This window comes from Schistocerca americana, chromosome 8, assembly GCF_021461395.2.
Source record: "Schistocerca americana isolate TAMUIC-IGC-003095 chromosome 8, iqSchAmer2.1, whole genome shotgun sequence".
Classification (NCBI taxonomy): Eukaryota; Metazoa; Arthropoda; class Insecta; order Orthoptera; family Acrididae; genus Schistocerca; species Schistocerca americana.
The window spans coordinates 176,866,472-176,872,471 of record NC_060126.1 but is presented as its reverse complement, the minus strand read 5'-3'; positions in this window follow the sequence as shown (position 1 = coordinate 176,872,471).

Genomic DNA, 6,000 nt, shown 5'->3' with positions numbered 1-6,000 from the left:
TACAGCATCAGGCGAACTATGTTTACGGGTGTACACTTCACCAGTTTGCAATCCCTCGTTGTACTTACACCAATTGTTTTCTCTTTTGGGACACAAGTAGTTGACGGGGACTATCATCGATTGAGAAAGTATGAAAAAAAAGAGCCCAAATAGATTTCTTCATTTCATCGACACTGTGTGTCTTTTCTCTAAAAGCAATTCCATAATAGTTCTTTATGTTGTCGATTACACTGTCAGGTAACCTTCCCTTCCCATCCAAACCTTTACCGTCACTGGGTTTTTGTTTTTGTATGAAGATTCCAGACGTCGAAGTCTTGATCCCATTCGTTGCTGTACGAGTCCAAACACTCAAATTTCTGTACTACAACATCATCACCATAGGGTTTCAGTCCTTAAATGTGTTTGAAACTTTTAGAATTGCCGTTATCAAGGTAATCCAAATATCGCACTTTGTCACATGCAACAGGACATTGCAATGTAATAGCAACACCAGCCACTTACACTCCTTCACTACTGCCACTATAGTTAGCTGTGAAATTATTTTCATGTGTATCTTTATTTATTTTTTTTTTTTTTTTGTGGATACCTACAATATTTAGATATTACTGCTATGTCTAAAAATTTCCCTGTATACATACTGCTGGCAGATACTACATCATGAAGAGATGTGTGTACCCGTTTATGCCAGGTACCATCGAATGCTGCAGTCAAGTCTCTGTTACCACTGTTTTCTATTACTACCTCTTTCACAGCTTTCTTCATACATTCTATATATGCATCTTCTATTTTAGACCCTATAAAACTATTATAGTTCGTAAACTTGGTTTGGGGATTTGGGAGATTCATTATGCCACAGAAAACTGCACCTGCAGTAGCACCCTTACGAACAGTACGCAAGTCATAAACAAATATAATGATGTGCTCATAGATTTTGCTACCATTTTCTTCATTTGGAGTTATTACAACACTGTTCCAAAAGGCAGTCATGTGTGAACACCTACCACACTTCAGTTGCATTTCACTGGCAAGACCTACGTGATTTTTATAGAGTGTTCCAGACCAACTTCATTACGCTGAATACACCTTACACAGTTTGTAACAATTTCGTTAAGAACTGACGTATCAAATGTTTCATTCACATCCGATTCGTCCATAAAACATTCATACTTTTCACTAACTGAACAAAGCTTCCTCTGTGAAGTACTTCCTTTCTAACTTTCACTGCAATGGGCAAGTGTACCAACAAGGTTTTGTTCACACACTTGGTTAGTGTGTTTATTATTTTATTATTTACCTTTGGCCTTCCAACGTTTCTCGTTTCTGACTGGCTGACTAACGCCAACAAGTGGTCACCAGCTTCTTCAAAAAAAAAAAAAGAAACGACTATTGTTGACACCCACTACGGAACTCTACGGGAGATCTTTGTCTTCTAGACGCCACTGTTTGCAAGAAAGGTGTGTCCAATAAATTACATTAACACGCAGAGATTCAAAAACTGAACTACCACAGCACTCGAGTGAGACTAAATATTTCATACTATTCACTCATGTAACTTGCAATAAAGGTGATGTGATGGCGCAAAACAAAGGTAGTTGAGTAAAATAATGGTAATCTTTCATAAGTATGGCCAGGCAACAGAAGAAGATCATGTAGGACGACCATGCAGTCCTCCTGCTGTGGCATGCAATACTGAAAACTACATTGGCATCTAGAGAGCTGTCGAACACTCCATAGTGGCTCACTCACGACAAACACCGGCAAAGAAAACAATTCCTTTCAGTTTTCAGAAGAATAGGGGTTGCATACTCTCTGAACCTTGTTTAAAAAACAGCACATCCCGTTTTGTACTCAAGAACTAAATCCAGCAAAATACTCGTGTTGTCATGAAGAAACTTTTAATTTGCGTAATTCCTTGTGTCATCAAAGAAAGCCTACTAATGCTACAGTTGTGAGTTGATAAAGTTGTGCAATTGACACAATCTGGGGAAGACAGCTCTGAAAAGAAATTCCTAGAAAAATTTCTCGCCCCCTAGACAGCACTGAGGCAGGTAGATAAACCCAAAATCCTCACGCGCTACTTTATCTACTGGTGACAACAGAAATACAGGGTGATACAAAATGGTACGGCCAAACTTTCAGGAAACATTCCTCACACACAAAGAAAGAAAATATGTTATGGGGACATGTGTCCGGAAACGCTTGCTTTCCATGTTAGAGCTCATTTTATTACTTCTCTTCAAATCACATTAATCATGGAATGGAAACACACAGCAACAGATCGTACCAGCGTGACTTCAAACACTTTGTTACAGGAAATGTTCAAAATGTCCTCCGTTAGCGAGGATACATGCATCCACCCTCCGTCGCATGGAATCCCTGATGCGCTGATGCAGCCCTGGAGAATGGCGTATTGTATCACAGCCGTCCACAATACGAGCACGAAGAGTCTCTACATTTGGTACCGGGGTTGCGTAGGCAAGAGCTTTCAAATGCCCCCATAAATGAAAGTCAAGAGGGTTGAGGTCAGGAGAGCGTGGAGGCCATGGAATTGGTCCGCCTCTACCAATCCATCGGTCACCGAATCTGTTGTTGAGAAGCGTACGAACACTTCGACTGAAATGTGCAGGAGCTCCATCGTGCACGAACCACATGTTGTGTCGTTCTTGTAAAGGCACATGTTCTAGCAGCACAGGTAGAGTATCCCGTATGAAATCATGATAACGTGCTCCATTGAGCGTAAGTGGAAGAACATGGGGCCCAATCAAGACATCACCAACCCCAAACGTTCACAGAAAATCTGTGTTGATGACGTGATTGCACAATTGCAACATTACCTTCCTTCAATTGGGCCAACTGGCGGTCAATCGAGGAAGTTCAGTACATACTGACGAAACTAAAATGAACTCTAACATGGAAATTAAGCGTTTCCGGACACATGTCCACATAACATCTTTTCTTTATTTGTGTGTGAGGAATGTTTCCTGAAAGTTTGGCCGTACCTTTTTGTAACGCCCTGTATACCGTTTTTTATGTAAACGAAAAGTGTAATCTGCCTTCAAACGTGTTAAATGGCAGAATCATAGCACATCCCACTGCAAAAACCCAAACATGAAGGCAACTTTCACAAATCGCAATGCCAAACATACGACTAGTTACAGGAAATGTCTGATTAACCAGGAGCTGCTCCGAGTCTACAAATATGTAAGGAGCAAATCATGGAAAACTAAGGCACGGGACAGAGCAGTAAATCAGACTCTTCTTGCATCGAGTTTGGAACAATTTTATTCGCTATCAGGAAGAGATTCGACAGCGTCTAACTCAACATCCACACCAAACAACAACCACTCTGCTGCTACTCCTCGCTTCCGTACAACGATGCCAAAATTCTTCCTAGTACCCAAAATATCGTGGCCAGTTTTACTTTTATGCCACCGAGCTTTCAACAAGCACATGCCTACCATTCGACAAATCTCTGACCTAACCCCAAAATTCAATAAGCTAAAAATCATTACTGCTATGCAGAAAACAGCAGTCAAGCTCCGACAAAATACTAATGCATGCATTCGGATTTCGATCATCTATAGTGGAGTTTAAAATTTTTTCAATAGTTTCGATAAATAAACCCATCACTATTATGAACTGGAACGCCACTGACATTCTAAATCAACGCCTTCAAGTGGAAGAATTCTTCGACTCAAATCACTTTTATATAGCACTCATCAGCTAAACCCATGTTCACCCGAACCAAAGATTTAGAGTCAGGAACTACATTTTCTACACGACTGACCGGATTGCGGGGCCGCTGTGTTTGTAAAAAATCGAATCGCCCACAAAAAGATCACCACTCCTAAGCTGACCAGAACAGAATCAGCTGCAACCGAAATGTGCATAAACAGGAGACAGATTAGCTTCAATGGCGCATATATTCCACCAACAGGACCTCTTCTTTTTAAAAGCGATCTTGAAGCATTTAAAAACCGAGGATGGACGGTGATCATAGGTGGTGATATTAGTCTGAAACTGGCATTGCAGAATAATCATCACAATGGCAAAATTCTCCACTCATCCACAGAAAACTCCAAAAATATCACAATCCTGGTACCAGATGACTCCACGTAATTCCACTACAATCATTTACTATGACTCGATATCCTGGACAGATTCATATTCAGAAATATATGTTGATGAACCGAGATAACGGCTGCAAGTTATCTCGAGTTCAGTCATTCTCATCTTTGTGGAGAATCTTGTCTACCGTGACGTAGCCAGAGTAGTGATTATCTCCCACACTAAGTGGGAGAGATTCAACACCCTTGTTTCAAACAAGACTTCACCAAAAGCCAAACTAACCACACAGGTAATTTCCATCACGTCATCAAAGCCTTCACTGACATCTTTACAGGAATCTGTACCACATCCACCTCTACACTTGCCCATTAATCAGCCCGGAAATTAAAATTTAATAACTGAAAAAAAGACACTACAGGCGAAGCTGGCAAACCTATTGTGATCCAGAAGACCGACTTCGTATGGAATGGTTAAGCTGACAAATCAGAATTTAATCACAACAGCACAGAAGACGAATACGGAAAGAATCACTTCGTGAAACGGAACAGAGTCGCGAAAAATTATGGCACATAACAAAACGAAGAAAACACATAAGAATCAACGATCAAGCCCCTCCGTGGATTAGATGGATTAGTTTATGACCTCGATAAAGTTTGGGCCATGGCGGACTCCCTTGAAGTCCAATTTACCACGTCCAACACTAATGAAGCGAAGAATGTCGATCATGAGGAGATGGTCTTCAGATCAGTACCAAGAGCACTTGGGATCAATATTACGCCTTCAGTCCCACAAGTTACATCTGCAACTGTGTATGGGCGCTTTAAAGTCCTGCGAAAGAAAAAGGCCTGTGTGTCTGACAATATTACACTACCGCAGTTGAAATATGAGTCATCAAAAAGCATCGACTCTCTCACAAACATTTACAACGTCTACCTCCAAACACTTGTTCCCTAACCTGAAAACTTGCCAAACACCCTACGAAAGCCAGGAAATAATCAGTTACTTTCGCAAAACGATCGACCAGTTTCCTTTACTAAGCTGTCTTGGAAAAATTTTCAAAAAAGTCATCTTACAGTTTCTGTGCTACTTCCTAAACTCGAGACACGTCATCATTCTGCAGTAATTCGGCTTTCGTGGAAAGCACAGCACGTCCATGAAGCAATGAACACATCTGCTCAGCGAAGCTCTGTTTTTATATGTCGAAGAATCTTTCGATTAATTGTGGCATTAAGAAATCATTTGAGGTTTAATTCTGCTCAGCTATCTACTCTCACTCTCATAAATTAAGGATAATGCTGATACACTGATACACGGTGAAACAACGCTCTGGTGGGCGGTTTGCGGGTTTAAATCATGGAGGTAAGAATAAGGGGAGATGGCGCTACGTATCCCAGCCGTACTACGTTTTGAAGCCATGGGGGCGTGGCTCGCTGCCATGACACTCTGACCAAAACATTGCCAGTGTGCTATAGCGCTGCGTGTATTACAGTCGCTAATTGCACCATATACGCATGTAACGTCATCAGATTGGTTGTTTCAAAGTTTTTGTTTAAAATAAAATCTCGTAAAGGCGAAATTCCGCGTTTCTTCAGATTAAAAATAGTTTTTAATGTAATATTACGAATAGCTAGCCTTCAATGTAAACGATACAATTTTGTTAATTCAGTAATAAACGTGTATCACAAACTAAATAACAGAAACTGAAAACTATGTTAGCTATACCCTCCCTCCAAAGCCCCATAAATACATCTTGTTTGTAATACGTACTGGGACATTTCAGTTACGTTACACTACTGGGAAACACTATTCATTACCACCAATATTTACTGAAAAACGGTACATAGAATGGCAAATCTACACAGTGTCCTGTTTAGGCCTATACTTTACGCCAGTTAATGTAGTGTTAGCTTTTAATTTGGTACATGATGAAGA